General features: G+C 42.3%; 1 protein-coding gene across 6 annotated transcripts in view; it reads left to right on the forward strand.

The window, feature by feature from the left end:
• The window catches only part of Mitf (melanocyte inducing transcription factor), a 210,503-nt gene that overhangs the window by 15,497 nt on the left and 174,304 nt on the right, over window positions 1-20,702 (forward strand). Inside the window, exon 1 of one of the 6 annotated variants that reach the window (XM_040736970.1) lies at window positions 614-656. The exons of the other annotated variants lie outside the window; for them this stretch is intronic. The gene's annotated coding sequence lies outside the window, so the exon portion shown is untranslated. Of the gene's footprint in view, window positions 1-613; window positions 657-20,702 lie in introns of those variants that run through there. 6 annotated transcript variants of the gene reach the window in all.

Raw genomic sequence — 20,702 nt, forward strand, 5'->3', positions numbered from 1 at the left:
ATGTGGGTGTTAAGAGCGTTAGTCATTGTAAAGTATTGAGTTAAATATTTTCAATAAAAGGTTGTAATGATCTAACAGAGAGGAAAGAAGCTATAACCCTCCCAGTTGATGGCCTTAATGGTGAGCCATGTACTTAGTGGGTTCTCCAAGCAAGTTCATATCCATAGTGTAGAAGTGCAAATCTTCTTACTCCACATAGCAAGAGAAGAGAGAGATGGAAGTTCAAAGGGACTTCATTGTCACACATGAAGGAAAGCACCAACTGTTCAGGTTCCGAGAGCTTTTGCTCCCCAGTCTTTATCTGTCACGTATCTTTAACTCCCACAGGAAATGTTGGAGTCTTCTGGGAGACATTATCAATAGGGACTCCTGGGCTGAGTCTTAAGCCTCATTAAAGGCCCTTAGGTTTGTAACAATGATCAGTCAGTGTTGCAGAGCCACCAGAGTTCTCCACAGTGCTGTGGAGAGCCAGCTTCTTTGTGAGTGAATGAAAAACGCCGCCACCTACCAAGTTGGTTTTATGAAGAGTTTTGGGCAGCATTACTCATTATGAAACTATGTTCCTGTTGCCCTGGTTTATCTCCACAGACATCAGTCCATGGCAGAAGGTTGACTACTTGTCTCTCGGTGTCTCTGGGCATCTGAAGATGATTGAGGTACATTGCTTTGGTCCTTTCTGGGGAGTGCATTGTGGGCATTGACCTTCTGGAAATATTGTCTAGATAGTGTTTTGGTAATTGGTTTGTTGCAATGATGGACTGTCTTGTTCTTCGAGTTGGCGGTTGACCTGAGATTGTAGGCTACTCCTCTTTTTTCTTGCCAGAGATCTTCAGTTGTTTTGTCAAACAATCTCTGAGCTATGCACCTTTTCCTTCCTAGAGAGTTTGCAAACAAGGCGATTTTTTTTCTTGTCTGAGCATTATCTGTGGCTGCTGTTAAGATATCTCGGCACTTGATATGTTCAAAGGAGGCTTGACTCTAAGCATATCACTGCTTCTTGAAATCATTTTCTCTTGTGGTATGGTGTCTTGTACATATTGATCATGATTTTCATGATCTAATAGGCAATTGATGACATTTCTGGGACTGGAGGTTTTGTGGAGGGGAGATCTGTTTTCATCGTTTACCTTTGTGCCTTTTCCTTACAAGCATTATTGATCTGTTGTCCCCCTGGGTAAGACATTACATTTATTTGCCTGCACCAGTCCCTAAATCTATAGATAAAGACACACTTTTGAATGGGAGCCCAGGAACCTGTTGATGTAAAGTGTCTTTTTACCTTTTATGATTATCATCGTTAGCACCTCCCTCCTTCCTGGCTGGGTTCCCTGTCATTTTAAGCAGGCAGCAATTACAGGTTTGCTAAAGAAGCTAGCTTCTGCTGCCAAGGATCCTATTAATTATCACTGTATCTCTAATTTAGCCTTTCCAGTGTTGAGAGAAGGCACATGTAAGCCTTCTGCTGAGCGGCTGCAATGGCATCTCCATAACAATCTTTCTGAGCCAGTTGTGTGGACTCTATGTTCAGCCAGAGGGCCAGGGTGGCCCTGGTGAGTGTTTTCATCTTTCTTCTGTAGGTTGCTTGGTTGGTGTGCTTAGTTTTCTCCTTCTGATTCCGACCTGAGTAAGAGCCAAGGGTTGGCCTTTACCTTGGGAACTCAGACCTATTTCCAGTCTGTTCTTGAACCAAAAAGGAGGCAGCTTGAAAACATGTGAGTGGTTTTTCCCACCAGCTGTTTCCTCTGAGCTTGAGAAGTGAAGAGGAGATCATGGAATTGACTCTATGCCTGTCTTCCAGAAGGTAATAATACAGATGTTAACCGGGGCATAATAATGCAGATGTTGACCAGTGCATTCCAGTTACTGCTTCTAGTAGTGTGTGTGTGTGTGTGTGTGTGTGTGTGTGTGTGTGTGTGTGTGTGTGTGTAGGACGTTGTTTTTTTATTTAATATTGACTCTTCTCTCATTGCTCAGAAGTGGCTGGGTTGCTTTTGTTTGTGTTCAGACATGTTGAACTCCCTTGTTTCAGTGGGCACTTTTTTAGAAGTTTCTGGGGTTCATTTGATCAGGGCTGGAGTGCTTACGCTTCCTTTCCCACTTTTTTCATGTTATTTTTGGCGCTGCTGGCATTGGAAGCTGTGGAAGTGATTCACTGCAAAGTGAATTAATTTTCCACGTTTCTGATGCGTTCCCCAGTCGCCCCCTGCTTCTTTCCCCCCTGAGATGACTCTGCACTTACACTGCTGTCATCTTTGCTGGCTCAGACAAAAATGCTGATGTCACCTGGATTTCTTAAATTACAGCTGGTAGGAATTAACAGAAACCGTAAAAGTGGACCACTTCCTCATTTTGCTTCTTTCTGGACTAATTATTGTCCTTTCAAGTCCTGTGGGAGGCTGGAGACTTGGAAGCAAATTCTCTGTCTGTGAGTTCAAAAGGCAGTTTTCAAGTTTCAAGTTTCTGTTACTTGGGAGATAAGGTCACGCTTAGGATGGAGCTCTGGTATGACCTTCAGTAACCCCAGACTGGCTCCTCATTCAGGATCTTACAGGTTGAACTGTTGGACCCATCTTCTGGGTGAAGAGTTTTCCACAACTTCCCTTAAGTAAGTTTCCTTATATAGTATAGCATTTTTACTCAATTGTCTCTTTCAGACTGTTCTTGGTATGAGGTGAAAGGTTCTGACTCATTTGCTAAGGTTTTCAAGCTTTTGCTCTTTGAGGAGTGCTGTCTACTGACCTCCTTGTTCTCTTGTTTAGAATGTCTGTCACCCTCACACATTTGTTCTGTTTTCACTCCCAGCTCTAGTAGCTTGGTGGCCAGGCCTCAGGCTCTCTGTTTGGTGGTTTGAATGATGGCTCTTAGAACCTGTCCTGGGAATTCCCCAGGCTTTGGATAGGTCTGTGTGGTTGCACCTGGAGTGAACATCAGGACGGCCATGCCCACTTTGGCTCTATTGACTGAACTGAGTCCCATGGAAGCAGAAATAGAAGGGTTCAGCATTCCCACTTTCCTGTGCTGAGGTTTTTGCTTATTTCGTGTATTTAGAAAAAGCATCCATTTGCAAACTGCTGACTTACTATTTTCCCTGGAATGGAAACTATTTGGATTATTTCAATGACTTTTAGCTAAGATTTGTTTATTTATAGTTTTGGTTTTATTTTCTGGGGTCCTGTTTAGAATAAGACCAGAATGTGTCTTTTTTTACCTTAGAGAAACAAGTGTGTCTTGGTGCTTTGGAATTTTGCAAACCTATGTGCTTTTGAAATATAATGTTTACTCCACAGAGTCAAAATAGAAACTCTAAAGTGAAAATTATAAATATGTAAATATTTCTATCTTGGAACATTTGCTTTCTTTGAAATTTTTTCTCTTGATTAAAACATTTTCAGAATATGTAGAGTACTCCCTTTCACTGTTCATTTTCTCACTAATTGATTTCTCATTTTTTTTGAGGGAAAAGATTTAACAGCAGACTTGTAGATGGAAATCGTGTGTGTCTTGACTGATGTGCTGTGGCAATGGGAGCTTTGCTGTTGATTTTCACTGAGCCGATTTAGTTTAATTTTAAGATAAAAGATTTAGCTTAAGAGTATGAAATAGTATGTGATTATTTGAAGAACTGTTAAGTACCAATTCAATATTGTTAGGATGAAGTATCTTGTTGAACCTCTGGGTATCTTTTTTCTTTGAGATCTGTATATCGTTACCTAACATTTCCTCGGATAGTGGTGATGATGTTTGAATTGAGATTTTGGAATGTTTTAGGAGCAGCTATAGATAAAGCACTAAGTGAACTGTAAATTTCACTAGATTGGTGATTATGCATGCTTTATTTTATCCCCACAAGTAGCCCAATGGTAGAGCTAGCAGCTCCTTAGTAAGTATTTAATGAATGGATGAATGCATGTGTGAATGAACGCATTGGAAATCCTGGCTGTAGGATCATCTGTGCAGTAACTAATTGTAAGACCCTGACTTACTGTCTATGAGGAGCCTGTCTCTTCTGTTGTCCAGTGAAAGGGAAGGCATAGATCAGGGTTGGCTGGGCAGGGTGCTTGCTGCTCCTTGGTAGGAAATGTGAACCTCTTTCTCAGCTTCCCCCCGGGGTCCTTGCAACTCCAGCCACACAGTCATCTGTCTCCACCACTCACTGTGATAGGGTAGATGAAGCCAGGTGCTATCTCAGAAGCTTTCTTTCTGACTTGGAGGCTCTGTTTCTTTGTTCTAAGTCAGCAACATCCTTTGACACTTGTTGATCAGCAGCATGCACTATTGGCCTCTCCTTCAGATTGTTTTGATATATCAGCACCCATATGTACAACTTAATCAATAGGCTCAGTCATATTCCTCTAGTGGGGTAAGATATGAAGAGATGGTGAGACCCACAGTTTCTCCACTTTTTCCTTTGGCTTCCATTTATACATGCACCATATGAGTAGTGATACCTGCTGCATTCTAGACTATCTGTCCTGGGGATAAAATGTCTGCCTATAAGATACTGTATCTGTCTTTTTTTTTTTTTTTTGGAGACAGGGTTTCTCTGTGTAGTTTTGTAGACCAGACTGGCCTCGAACTCACAGAGATTCGCCTGCCTCTGCCCCCCAAGTGCTGGGATTAAAGGCATGCGCCACCACAGCCAGGCAGGATCTTTCTCCTTGCAACTCACTGTGGCATAAATATGAGGTTAAATCTGTAATTGTTGCTGTGAGTCTAAAAGACAGAAAGGCATGTGCAGAAATGTCTCCTAGCAGGAGTGAGCTTGACTTTATCACTGAAAGGGCGTTGCTAAAGAAATGAGAGATAAGCATTCCAGGTGGAAGCCCTAGAGTGTGACTGGAGCTTCCCGGCTGGATCTATGTAGGTGAGGGACAATGCTGCAGTTGCCACTGGAGCATGGCTCCATCTCTTGTCCTGGTCAGGAAGGTACTAGATCAGCAGTTCTCAACCTTCCCAACACATGACCCTTTAATACAGTTTCTCCTGTTGTTAAAGGATTTCATTGCTATTTCATAACTGTAACTCTGCTCCTATTATGAATTGTAATGAAATATCTCATATGCAGGTTATCTGATATATAACCCCTGTGAAAGGATCCTTTGACTCCCCCAAACCCCCAAGGAGTCAGGATCCACAGGTTGAGAACCGCTGTTTCTGGTGAAATTTCTTTGTGAGAAATGACAAAACATGTATGTTGTGCCTCCAGGAAGATGAGTGATGCTTGCAAGAGGATGAAAAAAACCTCCATTACAGATTTCAAGGGCAGTGAGGACAAAAGTAAGGCTGGCATACTGCCTGCTGGTGACAGTAAAGTGATCGGTCATCCATTCATCACATAGGCAGGAGGCTTTTCTGAACCCAGCATCATGGGTAAAGCAAACATGGTCTCAGCTCTCTGGAAGCCTCCGCTCCAAGTGGAGAACAGTCTTTGAATTCTTGATAGGGTAAATGATCAGCATTCTATTTGTCCATCTTGTCCACATTCATTTCTTTCCTCCAGCTAATTCTATACTGATGGCATGCTCCTATGACAAGAGTTGAAAGGTGAAGTTAGATATGCAGATAAGGCCCATGTCTTACATGGCATAATGCTTGCATGTATGCACAGGACCTACAGTGAAGCATTTGGGGATTCTCACAGGTAGATCTGTTCCAGGAAAGTTCCAGACATTTCCCCATACTTTCTGTGGAATAACCCTGTCCCTTTAGTTTACAATCCAAGAAGAAAAGTCTTAGGTCTTGTGGACCTTGAAGGTGACTTTGATGGCTATTTCCTGTCTGTGTTCCTGTTGTTGCTGCTGCTTGGGATTTGCATTGAGGAATAAGAATTGACTTCAAGGCAGCAAGACTGACAGAGGTCAGAGAAGTGCCATACTGTAAAGAGATGTTTTGGTATAGAAATGGCACTCAATTCCTCCACCAAACAGAAATGTTGCCCTAAGGTCCTCATCCAGGCCAGCATTGTCCATAATGATGCAGAGTTAAGATTCACCTACCTGAATGAGACAAATTCCTAGGAAGATAAAGCATTAGAGCTGATCACTGCAGCTAGGGATTGCAGGTTTGGCCGGAGAGTCTGCCTTCCCTATTTTGCACGATTGGCACAGGCAGTAGCCTGCTGCTGTAAGAGCTGTGGAGTCAGCTTATTCTAGGTCTGAGGCTCAGCTGTGTTGGTAAGCAGCTGGGTGAGTCTAGGTGGATGATTAGGGCCCTCTGTTCCTTCTCCTGTGAGATGAGGTGATGGTTTTAAGCACGTAAGACCTTTCCTTCTACTTGCCTGGTTTGTATGCGTGCTCTACTGCTGCGTGACAATGGGCAGTATGTTCTCTTTGTGTCTTAACTGACTTATCTGTACAATGATAACGACGAAGATGATAATAGTAATTGTTACCTCATAAGGATGTGTTGGGAATTACCTGAGATTATATGTACAGAGGGTTTAGCACAATACCGGGCACTTAATTTTCTCTCAGTATTCCTTACTCAGCCACCTTCTATAGCCTCCTCGTATTTTGCTTTCTAGAATGTGCTGTAATTCTACCTTCTGACTGGTGTTTTGTTCTATCTGAAAATTAGTGTTGTGTAAAATACACTTGCTGCTATGTGCTTTCCTTGGTGTGTGGTGTGTGATAGGCTCTTGTTATGTTGCCTTGGCTAGACTGGAACTTATAGACCATGCTGGCCTTGAACTTGTGACAACTGAAAAATCTCTTGCCTCAGCCTCCTGAGTACATGGGATTATTCTATATCTCATTATGCCTGCTTTTTTTTTCTTTTAAACTTAAGACTTTATAGTACAATTTCTGGGTGAGGGATGCATTTGCCATTCTAAATAATGGATGTCTAATTAAATTTTAATTTTTAACAGAGAACAATTTTTTAGTTCACATATGTGTCAAGTATTTTACAGCATGCTGAGATTAAAAAATTGCTTATTTAAATTTAAATGGATAGACAGCCTATATTTTTATTTGCTAAATTTGGAAACCTAGTATGGGAGTAAAACTTTACCCTGCACTTCCATTCACACACACACACACACACACACACACACACACACACACTATATATACACATATATAACACATATATTCAAGTATGTGTTTTTATTTTTGTCCATAATAACATTTATTATGAAAGCAGACTGGTGTTTTTCATAATATATATGATACCATATATAGCATATTTCATGAAATTCTGAAATATTTTGATATAGTTTTAACCTAAAACGGACTGGCAATGATGCCCTACTGGGTAGCTGCACATTCCAGAGAATCCTGAAGATCTCATCACCATTGAAGGAAATTATCTTATTATCCAGAGTCACCTAGCTGGTGAAGAGGATCATTCCTTAGGGTTGGCCCAGTTTTCCAAGTAGAAAAATAAACACATCCAGTGGTTAGGTTAATATCTTGGAATGATTTCATCTTATTTACACCTGAAGCTAATCTTTTGAGTAGCTTTGGCCTTGAAGCTATTAGACTAGTTGGCGACTTTCAATGAAGTTGCATCCAAGATTGAGAGCCTTTGAATTCATTGTTCCCAAGCATTGCTGTGCACACTGGAGAGGTGAAAGTTCCTCCCTTCAACTCCTTTCATGTTTGATGGCACTAGAGCAAGAAATGGTACCAACAAAAGGCAGAATGAATAAGGTCGTGGTCTATGGCAGGTCACGCCAGGTCCCAGTGGGTCGAATGTAGGCAGTAAGAAATTGTGGAAGCCAAGTGAATTAGAAGCAGATTAAATTAGAAGTTCTCACTATTTGTGAGAACTAGACAAAAGATGAGAATAATTTCATTTGGGAAATGGATGTTCTAGGTTAGTGTTTACAAATACCTGGGAGTATCCACAGTTTGATGTGAACATGCTACTTAAATGCTACAAAAATACAGAGAGCAACCCAATGTCTCTTGCACACTTCCTCTCTTGTGTAACTACTGATGATGTAGGATACCCTGACTTGACTTGAGGTGGGTGGAGCTGGATGTATTCCCTGTTAGGTTCCTAAATATTTGTTGTGTACCTACTGTTTTCATGTATGAGGTGGCCAGAGAGTCTTGGACAATATTTAGGGACTCTTAATTGGTCTCTTTATCCAACTAAAATGCATAAAGTGTGATTCCCCAGTGACCTGTGCTTTAAATTGGGCAGGAAGATGTCACGAGAGGCCTCTTGTGAGGCATCTTCACTTTGAGTGCTTAAATAATTCTGAAAGCCAGCTTACCTCATTTCCTGTTGGGATGGCAGCTGTTTATTAGACTTGGTCTAAGTCACAGTTAATAGGCTTAATGGTTTTGAATGGTCCCAAATAACTAACTCTCCATTTGTAGCCAGGAAGGATTCCCCAAATGGGGCACAGCACATACAGAACTGCCTGAGACGGCCCTGTCACCATCTTAGACCTCACTACAGAAACCAAGAATTTGGAAAGAAAGCGTTAAAATTGCAGTCAATGCTAAAGTATGTTCAACAACTCTTCTGCTACGTATGATGATGACAACAATAACTATTCCATGTGAAGTTAATGCCATTTAAAAATGGCCCGTCTTTGAACTTACTGTGACCAGCCCTACTCTGCTAGCAAAAGTATTTTTAAGTGTGGCAGGGTGCTCATCTTGGCTAGGAGATGTGGTGTGGATAACTAGGTTGGATAGCCTGCCCTATGCTTGAGTGGGACTGCTAGGATGGCTGGTTATGGGCATGGGAAACCTTGCCATTTTTCAAGTTATGTGTTTTAGATTGGAAAGCTCTAAGCTAGGATGGAAATTAGCAAGGCATTGGGGTCTCAGGTATATTGTTTTTGTCCATTAGGACTAATGTGTGTGTGTGTGTATGTGTGTGTGTGTGTGTGTGTGTGTGTGTGTGTGTGTGTGTGTGTGTGTGTGTAAGTCCAGGCAGGTTATTTGTGGTGGACGTTTTGGCTATTTCAGGTACGAGTGTGGTGAGATGGACCTTGGATTCAAACATTTATTGGCTTCTTAAGCATGAAAGAACGTAACTGCTTATGTAAGTTTGGGCCTGGCTGGATGTTACTTGTTTTTCCCCCTTGATGGCCAGGCCAAATATTAGGTAGTTTAAATATCTACTCATGGGTCTTACTGCTTTATTTTTGGCCATGCTTAATATCTTCCTTTATATATCCATCATTAAATTATAATTGAAGGTTCATGTTTTATATTTACAATGATGCATGGAAATTGAGCTGTGCCAGCCATTCAGACTTAATGGCAAATGTTGGCTCATGTTTTTGAAATTTGGCTATTTTCCAAGGATATCCAATCAAAGTGGTCCATCTCTTTTCCTTTTGGGCTGTGACTGCACAGGGAGGCTCTGTAGCTTCTCTGTCTGTCTGCCTGTCTGTCTGACTCTGTGTGTATGTGTGTACATGGAAGAGTATTTCCCTCCTGATAAAAAGCACATCATCTTGTTAGCTTCCTCTCCCAGTGGTTTGCTTGGCAAACCGTTTTGTCACTCCATTTTTTAGCTCACTGACTGTCATGCAGTTTTTCAGTGAGTGTCAATTCAGGAGTGGCCCACATAATGATGGTACGTGACACCCATGGATCACAAGCTGTGCCCTGGGAGCTGCTGGACACTATCAGGCATTTCATAGCTGTTGAATTGTCTGGATTTAGGCCATGTTTTAACTCTATCCATCAACTCATGGAACCAGCTGTTGGAGACTTATAATTGAGGTTATCCCATGTGCCAGGCATTCGCTTTGCTGTGAAGAATACAGTGGGCTGCTAAATTGGTGGAATATTTGTACCCATGGGGCTTTCTTGTGTGTGTCTGTGTGTGTGTGTGTGTGTCTGTGTGTAGAAACAACTATATAAGTAAGTGAAATATGACCATGCTAAATGACAATGAATGTTTGGGAAAAAGAGAAAGCTTGGGTAGGTTTACAGTGATTTGTAACTTAAGACTTAGTGGACAAGGAAAGACTTGATGAGAAAATGGCAGTTGAGAAAAGGACTCAAGAAGATCAGGATGGGACATGGAGGCATTGAGGGAAAAGTATAGCAGACAGCAGGGGTAAGTCCGTGGTCCCTGAACAGATGTGATTGATTCAGGAGGAACACCGTGACATTGTTACCTGGGAAAAGCTGAGCAGAGTGAAAAGTGCTGGGAGTAGACAAGATGGGTAGGGGTGGTTAGAGAAGAAATGTGATCTGACCAAATGCAGACCCATGGGGTCTGTGATGTCTTAGCATTTTACTTAATTGTCAATGGAAAGCCAGTGTAAACTTCTCATCAGAGGAATAACAGGGTTGATAATATAGACAGTGGTCCTGTGTGATGGGATACAATAGTAAAAGAATTTGGAGATCAGGGGCCAGCAAGATGTCTCAGCGGGTAGAGGTACTCACTATCAAGCTTGTCCACCCTAAATTGATTGTCAGGACCCATGCTGTGAAAGGAGGGCGCCAACTCCCACAATTGTCCTAAGGTGTACCTTTGCACTGTGGCACATGCTTATGACCCCCATGCCCCCAACAAGAATCTGGAGATCAGCCAAGTCATGACTTCGTCTCCATTCAAGACAGCTATATTCAGCATTCTGAAATCTGGTTTTGCAACACAGTGATTGTTTGTTTTTTCCTTCTGGTTTTGTATTTTGTTTTTCTACACTGGATTTCTCTGTGTAAAAGTTCTGGCTGTCCTGGAACTCACTTTGTAGACAAAGGCTGGTCTTGAAATCACAGAGATCCTCCTGCCTTTGCCTCCCAAGTGTAGACTATCACATTTAATTGAAACTCAAAACCACCACCATTATAAAGGCGCTTAGAGGACCTATTTTTAATGACCTTCCAGCTCCACTGGATCACCTCATCCCAATTCCAGGATGCTGGATGTCCTGTATACATGGCGGAGTGCATTTCTCTTTGACCCTGCAGAGCTGGATGACTAATGTGGAAATGATCTTACTGCCCCTTATTTTTAAATTTTGAAAAATATTACATTACGATATTTTGCATGACAACCTTGCAAGTTGTGAAGTAGGTCTATATGTTGATGTTAAAGCTTGCTTGCAGGTGAAATTTGTGGGGAATCACACATCTTAACCATCGTCTGTAACCTTAATGGTATAGAGGGCATAGAAAATAGCTTTAGAGTTTAGGGTGTTACACTGAGCTATCAATCACCTGGGACACAGTAATAAACAGGACAAAAGTTCTCAAAAGTTGAGTAGGGGGAGATGGTCTGGGTTAAGGCAGAGAACCCTAGTCAGCTCAGGAGAGACGGAGAGAAGGGCTGCGACTAGTTGGAGGCCTGTGAGCGCCTTCACCATAGTTGATGTTCAGGTACATCTTCCCACCAGTTTTTGAGAAGTTGTTTGTAACACCCATTCAGTGCCAGCACAACACAGTGTAAGATGTGCCAGGACCTGGCAGACTCTCTTCTATAGCCCCGAGTACTTTGGCTCCTCCCCAAACTGGCATCATGCTGTTTTGCACATCAAGGGCCTGTAATTAACCTTCTCCAGAGGCAGTGTAGGGGCCATCTTTTATTACTCTAGAATATCCTTGGGGAATCTTAGCCCTCCCCCTTCCCTCAGAGCATTTCTCCTGCTTTCTTTATTGTTCTGGTGTCCCTTCTAGATGGTGCCCAGCCCAGCTGGCATCATGGATGGCCAGTTCATTAGTGCCATGTGGAGAAGTTCCTTCCTTTTTCTTGCCATGTCTTCAGGCCTCAGAGTGAACTGTCAGGGACCCATGGAGTTCAGTCATGTTACCAATGGCTGGATTTGACCCATTCCTCCTCTTCTGTGGATTAGCTTTTTCTTGGGATGTCCAGAATTAAGTTTCTAGGTCAAGAGGTCTGGAACATCTTTCTAAGGCCTGCTCTTCTCCCAGACTAGCCTTTTGGCTGACTCCTCATTGATACGGAGGAGGGAGATGTGGATGAGGAGAGTGATCGTGGCTACAGGGCTGAGGCCTGGGAGCTGCCCCTCTGAAAATGCTTAGGAGGCAACTAACTTACCTGTAAGAACTGTCACGGAGTGGGTGAGAAACTGAGGGCAGGAAAGGTAAGGGGCCTGAAGTGAGGGACTGGAGCTATTTCTCCTTTAGACTGTAGGCCTTGGCATGCCTTCTTGCTGCTATCTCCCAGCATTCTTCGTTTTGCTTCATGTTACATCCTCAGTGTAAAAGCTTGCTTCTTCTCTTCCTTTCGTCTCATCTGACTTGGGCTGCCATGCCCTTTAAAGAATCTGATTTTTTTTACTTCTATGTTCATCTGTGTATTTGGGGTCTGGTTTCTACCTCCCTGAGGTCAGAACTCATAGCTGCTGTATTTACGATTATATTTCCAGAGGTTAGACCAGACAACGGCACAGATAGACTTTGTAGAAATACTTGTGGGTTAAATCAACCATTCCATGAGCAGGATGGAAAGACATCATGTTTTCTCTTACTTTTGTGCATGAAATGTCTGTGCCTATCCTAGCAATATGGGATATTATCCAAGGATATTGGAGATGTGATTTCTGTCCCTAGTATGACTCAGTCTGTGGTTTTGTGGCAGTTTTATTAAGATTGTCTTGGCGCAAACCAGAATTTAGTGAATCGTGCCAATCAGCATTCTTTAATTGGTGTGGCCTGACCTGCAAGGCTATGATTTATCAACTTATTTAACTATAGTTGTGTTTCTGCTCCTTGCTTCTGTTTCCCAAACTGAGCTTTAATGCAGTTGGGTCCCCCATTCTACTTAACTAAAAATGAACAGAGAAATCATTGCTTGTCCTTACCGGGGTAGGGGTTGTTTTGACTTGTAGATTGAAACATTTAAGAGGTAGGACTAGAAAACTAAACAGGTATTTCTCCAGGAGAAAAAGCAGGATTTTTGGCTGTATATAGAATACTAGCTGTGGACTTCGTTTCTGAAACCAAATGCCTTAATTATTAATGGAAACAAGATGGTTTTCCCCTCGCTGAGTTAGTTTGTCTGATGCATAGAGAAAATGTGTGTTGTTATACAGGACATTGAGGTATGCTAGATCCCAGAAGATCAGCCTAAAGGGATATGGGGATAGTCACAGCCTACAGTGCACAAACTGAATGTGTTTAAAGATCTGGAAAATCTGATGTATACTGTTTCTTAGCCAATCATGCTTTGGGGAAAAAATTAAGGAAGCAAGGAATCAGAATGAAACCTAGATGTGGCTGTTTTTTGTTTGCTTGTGTGGCATTTGTCAGTTGGGTGACCCTCAATTACTGAGTTCATGTCTTTGAGCCCTAGAACTCTCATCCATAAAGTAGAATGGAGATAAAAACATCAACTGCCTTCAGTTATTGTGAGTAGTTCATGAGTTAATGAATGGGAACAGCACACATCCCTTTCAATGTTATTATTTTATAAGGGGACAGTACACTGGATAGGATGACAGTACACTGGATAGGGGGACAGTACACTGGATATGGTGACAGTACACTGGATAGGGGGACAGTACACTGGATAGGATGACAGTACACTGGATATGGTGACAGTACACTGGATAGGGGGACAGTACACTGGATAGGATGGCAGTACACTGGATAGGGGGACAGTACACTGGATAGGGAGACAGTACACTGGATAGGATGACAGTACACTGGATAGGAGGACAGTACACTGGATAGGGGGAGAGTACACTGGATAGGGGGACAGTACACTGGATAGAGGGACAGTACACTGGATAAGATGACAGTACACTGGATAGGGGGACAGTACACTGGATAGAGGGACAGTACACTGGATAGGGGGACAGTACACTGGATAAGATGACAGTACACTGGATAGGGGGACAGTACACTGGATAGAGGGACAGTACACTGGATAGGGGGACAGTACACTGGATAGGGGGACAGTACACTGGATAGGGGGACAGTACACTGGATAGGGGGACAGTACACTGGATAGGAGGACAGTACACTGGATAAGATGACAGTACATTGGATAGGGGGACAGTACACTGGATAGGGGGACAGTACACTGGATAGGATGTCAGTACACTGGATAGGGGGACAGTACACTGGATAGGGGGACAGTACACTGGATAGAGGGACAGTACACTGGATAGAGGGACAGTACACTGGATAGGGGGACAGTACACTGCATAGGGGGACAGTACACTGGATAGGGGGACAGTACACTGGATAGGGGGACAGTACACTGGATAAGATGACAGTACACTGGATAAGATGACAGTACACTGGATAAGATGACAGTACACTGGATAGGGGGACAGTACACTGGATAGGGGGACAGTACACTGGATAGGGGGACAGTACACTGGATTGGGAGACAGTACACTGGATAGGGGACAGTACACTGGATAGGGGACAGTACACTGGATAGAGTGACATACACTGGATATGGTGACATACACTGGTAGAGTAACAGTACACTGGATAGGATGTCAGTACACTGGATGGGGGGACAGTACACTGGATAGGATGTCAGTACACTGGATGGGGGACAGTACACTGGATATGGTGACAGTACACTGGATGGGGGACAGTACACTGGATATGGTGACAGTACACTGGATATGGTGACAGTACACTGGATAGGTGGACATTACATTGGATAGGGTGACATACACTGGATAGGGTGACAGTACACAGGACAGGGCAAAAGTGGGTAATTAAGTGATGGACTTTGGAGGTGCCTTCACCTGGGTTTGAACCCTGCCTCTGTGGTTTACTGGCTTAGCCACCTTTTGTTACTCACTAGCCTGTACCATGGATGGTTTCCCTGTATAGAGTAGTAATAATACAGATACATATGGTTTTCCTGCAGATTAACTGAGTTAGAATTTGTCAAGTGCTCAGAGCAGCTCCTGGTCTCTGCTAAGTGATGTGCAAATGTTTTCATTATGATTGAGTGGTCCGAGCTTGGCTCTGTTACCACAATGGAGTCATGAAGAAGTGTCTTAGCATCTATGAGCCTCAGTTTCATTTTATAATGTGGGGTGATTGTGAAAAACCATGTGAGAAATCAGTGATATGAGGTATGTGGTAAATGTTTAGTCAAGGGTTAGAACATAGACTACTCTGAATGTTCATTCTTCTCTTGTTATAAAACAACCAACAAAGAATGTAAGAAAGGAAGACTTCATGGTTTGTGGGGTCCAGTTCATCATGGCAGGTATGGTACGGTAGCAGGAGCTTGAGGAAGCAGAGAGAGAGAGATGCCCACTGTGCTTTACCTGTTTCTCCTTTTTACCGAGTCTGGGACCACAGTGTACAGGATAGTGCTGCCACTTTCAGGGTGGTTGGTTCTTCTCTCCTCTGCTATCCTCTGCTAAAGCTCTCTGAAAAATGCCCCTTGCAGACAAGTCTGGAGGTGTATCTTCTAGATGACTCTGAATCCCATCAAGTTGACAATGAGGATTTACTTTCACATTAAATAAGTCACGAATGTGTCTCAGACTTTTCTCATAATTGTTCTGTTGCTATTTAAATTCCCAGTGTTTTTATTGCTACTACTACCATGTTATATACAGCATTACATTTTAAGGTAGATTCCCCAACACTATGTCCAAGTGAATATGATAAAATGGACATTAATGTTGAGGTTTACTTCTTCCTGTAATTAGTGGGATAGTCATCCAAATGAACCCCTTTGGTACATTGAAAAGTATCTAGTGAAAGACTTATAATCAAGCATGTATGATTTTACAAGTCACAAAAGATCAAAGGGTCAATATTCATGGAAAATGAAATAGAAAACAAGGGGAAGTAAAATTTCCAAAAAGAGAAATAAGAAGTGAACAATTACTGTTCAAGTTATGTCTATATCTACTTCCTGTGTTGACTGTGGTTGAGCTCATAAGGACATAGTTTAAATTTCCGATGTCAAATCCCATCTGATAGTCATGCATCTTTCAGGGAGTAAATAACTACTGATTCCAATGTTTTTAGCATTTTCCATGCTAGTCATTTGGGTCATTGTCACTACAGTAACTATATTTAGACCTTTGCATTGTTTTGCAATATGCCTTTAAGTTCAGCTTCCCCCTTTTATTTTCGAAAGAAAGTAAGAGAGTGACACAGCAAGTAGAATATAGTGTGATGAATGGTGATTGAGAAATCTAAAGCTTTGTCTAGCACAGTGGCTCTTCACCGGTAGGTCACAACTCCTCATTGTGGAGGGGGCAAACAACCCTTTTACAGGCATCATCTAAGACCATTTGCATATAAGATACTTACATTATGATTCACAACAGTAGCAAAATTACAGTTATGAAGTAACAATGAAAATACTTTTATGCTCGGGGGTCACCACAGCATGAGGAACTGTATTAAGGGGTCACAGCATTAGGAAAGCTGAGAACCACTGGATTAGCATTTGGCTAGAGGTCGCCTTATGTTAGTGAACAGGGGAGACTTGCATTCAGTCACTAAGTAGGCAAAGAAATCGAAGAGTACAAAATTCTGAGAACTAGATACCCAAGTTACAGTATGGAAGGGTCCTGGAGGGACAAGGGCAACTGAAAATATATGAGAGGGCTGAAGACACAACTCAGTGGTCAAGAGCACTGGCTGCTCTTCCAGAGGACTAAGGTTCAATTCTCAGCACCACATGACACCTCACAGCTGTCTGTAACTCCAGTCCCAGGGGATCTGACTCTCTCTTCTGGCTCTGTCAGCACCAGGTACACATGTGCTACAAAGATATTCAGTCAGAACACCCATACATATCAAATAAAATTAAAACTTTACTTTTAAATAAGAGATTTTCGCTTTAGGCATGTGAAGATATCTTTAGACTATGACTTTATTTGAAGGCTAGAACCTGGGGGGAAAGATGAATAGGTTGCTTGAGATTGGGACCCAAAATTGTACCACCCTTAAAGCCATAATACGAGTGATAGACTTTATTCCAAGGCTAAGAGGCTTTGAGTAGGGAAGATGGGAATCCATGTTTCTAAAAGGTTGCTGTGATAGTACTTGAGGAGACCAACTGCAGGCAGTAGTGATGGAAGAGTCAGAGTCAGTGAAGGCAGGGGACTCACAGTGCCCAGAGAGATGGAGAACAGGGCGTGGAAGGGAGAGGTACCCGGGAGACAAATAATAGCTAGGATGATTGGCAGTGCATGCAGTGGTAAGACGGGAAAGAAAGGATGCAGTTAGATTTCTCACCTGGGCTAGTGGGTAGAACAATGGCACTGTTCATGGTGATGACTTTTGGGAGAGGCAGGTTGAGGAAGGTGGACATTCTTTGATCATGTAGGTGATGGAACAGTTGTTACTGAGACAGCTATGAGAGAAGACCTGCCTGGGGGCAGATTCTGTGTATTAATCTGGTTTTCATTTTCTTCCATGAAATGGAATAGCCAATTAACAGCCATCTAAGCAAAAGGGAGTTCAATTTTCTCTGTAAAAGATGCTTAGGAGTCCATGACCACTGCAATTACTTTGAATACTCCATCATATCAGAACCAGTATTGATTTTTCTTGTCTGTTAGCTAGTGTTTGTCACCTGGTGATGATAATGTGACATCCCATTTATTTTAAGGAGAAGGGAAACAGCAAGGAGGTAACAACAGTAGCCAGGAAAATAAACTTTCAAAACTGCTCCCAGAAACTGTTGGGAGGACATGACCTCTTGGTAATCTTGGTATCCTGAGCAAACTGTGGCCCTTCTTAGCATGAAGCGAGAGGCATGCAGTTGGTACAGGCAATTAGTCGTTTTTGCCTCAGTCAGGTTTCAGTCAAGGGATGGAGGGACGTGTAAGGTTTGAGAATTTAGAAGAACTTAATCATCTGGGCAAGCAGTTTCAGTGAATATATTTGCTCTCAACTCCACTGTAAATCCCATGTTACAGTTTCTTATTAATATGTAAGTGATGAAATTTGTATAAAGTTTTATGGTGCTTTTCCTAGAGCCCTTCAAACATATACAACTCTGGTTTGTTTTTTCAAATGTTAAATACAGCTTTTCTCAATCTGATAGTAATCTTGACCTACAAAAAGACATGCTTTTTTTCCTCAAATCTTCCTTATTCTTCAACCTTCAGCAGACATAAGTTCAGAGCAAATGTGGAAAATTCCAGTTGGATGTTCACCAAGTGATATGCAAGTCAAAGCAGGGGATGCAAGATGGAAAATGTCATACCCTTGACTTTTGTCCTGTGAAGAATAGAATATTCTGTGTTTAAAAGTAGAGGATGAAGTGCTTGTTTATTTGTTCTGAAGGTAATGTTATTTGATATTATATCAGTATTATAAGATTCAAATATTTGTTCTTTACTCCACTTTAATTCAAGACCGTCTGATCAGCTAATAGACCCAGAATTCTGAAAGTGATTATTTTAGGTAGCCGTGATTCTGAAAATACATAATATCTAATCCCAGAAGAATAGCAGAATCAGCGGACAGTTACAAAAGATCCTGCTGTGTGTACTGGGTGAGTTTGGAAATGTTCTGCAACCTCTCTGAGCTGCTTTCTTTCTTTTCTGAACCTGGGCTGAGATATAGATGACCTTACAGTACATACACTAACATCACACCCATATCCAGCAATGCCTTGGGGCACCCTGAGAGCATAAGTAAAATGAACAACGGTTAATGTCTGCCTCAAGATGTTGTGAGGAGGGTATAAAACTGCCTGTTGGATGGTGGAGGGGAGCTCCAGGGCAAGTGTAGACAACCCCAGTATGCAGGTATGCAATGAGAACAGTGTGTGAAGGCTTCAACCCCAGTATGCAGGTATGCAATGAGAACAGGGTGTGAAGGCTTCAACCCTGGTTTGCAGGTATGCAATGTGAACAGTGTGTGAAGGCTTCAACCCTGGTTTGCAGGTATGCAATGAGAACAGTGTGTGAAGGCTTCAACCCTGGTTTGCAGGTATGCAATGTGAACAGTGTGTGAAGGCTTCAACCCCAGTATGCAGGTATGCAATGAGAATAGTGTGTGAAGGCTTCAGGGATTTGTTTTCAGTAAGGGTTAAATGAAAGACTTGACAGGATGTTTGTCTGAGGGAGTTGGGACCTAGTTCTGTCAGTGACAAGGAACAACCGATGACTTTAAGAAGGTTCATATAAATTTCATTTTAAGGAAAAATGGAATTCATGAGTCTGAGATTAGAGGCATTTGACATCTCCATAAATACTTTGAGATAACTATAGGTTTTATATGCAGTTGTAAGAAGTACTGGAGCTGGGCATAGTGGTGCACTTCTTTAACAGCAGCACCCAAGGAGGCAGAGGCAGGCAGATCTCTGAGTTCAAGGCCAGCCTGGTCTACATAGCAATTTCCAGGCCAGCAAGATCTACGTAGTGATAACCTGTGTCCTAGTTGGGGTTACTCTTACTGTGAGGAAATACCATAATGTTGTGGGAAGGGATTAAAACTGCCTGGGGAATAGCCACAGGATCTGGCAGACCTCTGGGGATGCTGAGAACCATGTTTCATTGAAGGCTTCTTAGTAAGTTCATATAAAACTAGCACAGTTTATTTACTCTAGGGATATATGCATGACCCCTAAAAAGTGGTTGGTAGATTCTAGACAAGTTACCATAGCTCAGTACTCAGGGAGGGGCATGGCAGAAAATGGCAGTCCCTGCCATGTTAAGTGCACAACCCAAGTAGCCGTGCATGAAGGCCCAGTCATGGAAGATTATCCCTCTGCTATAATACTCTACAAAAGTGTTTATGGACCTGATTTTAAAAAGAACACATGAGCCACTCTGAATTGCTAATGTGAGCCCTCGCCTGTAGCATCACCAGCTCTTAATTTTTAAAACAGGCATTAATCAGTAGATGCCAAGGGCAGATTACATTCACATGCACACACTTGATCCTTGTGCTAGAATAATGGTAGCTACTTTTTATTGAGTGCTTATTATGTATCAAGCAGCCTGTGTGCATTATCTAGTTTGATCTTCACAACAACCCATTAGTGACTGTTACTCTTCGACTGAACAGATGAGGGCACTGAGGATAAGTGGGCCTAAGTGACAAACTGTGACTCAAACCCAGGACTTCCTGATTTCTAAGTCTAAGCATGTGCCATGCAGTTTTAGGGTGTGTTAGCATGTCAGGATCTTCACTGTGCACCTTATTTTCTTGCTGCCCATTCCTTGTTCCTGCGCCATTCCCCCATTAAGTCCTCCCAGCATATTTTGACTTTTTCAGTACCTTTGACCCTTTACCAAGTAAACCACCAGTACTTTCATGTAGGTTTTTTGCTTTCCTTTATTGCCATCTGCTTGAATGTCAGAATGTTTAATATTATGAATTAGCGAAAATTAAAATGGTAAATGCTTAAGGAGATTCCACTCCAGGTGAATTTTGCAGATTCTTAAGAAAACAAGGACACTAACTCATTGCCTCAACACAGAGCCTAACACCACTTTCCTAGTATGCACTCTGAGGGAGAGGGAAGAGACTAATATTCCTTCTTTCCTGGGTAGCCATCAGATTATTCTTTACCCATCAGAGTGAAGTTCACTTAAATTCACCCATGTCTTCCCAGATGCGAGAACAATACTGGCTTAGAAGCAGAGAGCCAGAGGTCCCCTCCTGCATCCTCAGAAAGTCCAGATGCAGAAGGAAGCTAGTGTGTCTCTTGCCTCTCTTACCTGCCTTCCGTATTACATTTCCCACAGTGTGAGAGAAGCAGTCTGCTGATAACCTGGTTACTATTGCCTGGTAGTTTTTGTTAGGGGGGTAGAGATGAAACTAAGGCCCTTTGTTTACTTCAGTTGTTTA

The sequence above is a fragment of the Mesocricetus auratus genome, unplaced genomic scaffold, assembly GCF_017639785.1.
Source record: "Mesocricetus auratus isolate SY011 unplaced genomic scaffold, BCM_Maur_2.0 Super-Scaffold_100676, whole genome shotgun sequence".
Classification (NCBI taxonomy): Eukaryota; Metazoa; Chordata; class Mammalia; order Rodentia; family Cricetidae; genus Mesocricetus; species Mesocricetus auratus.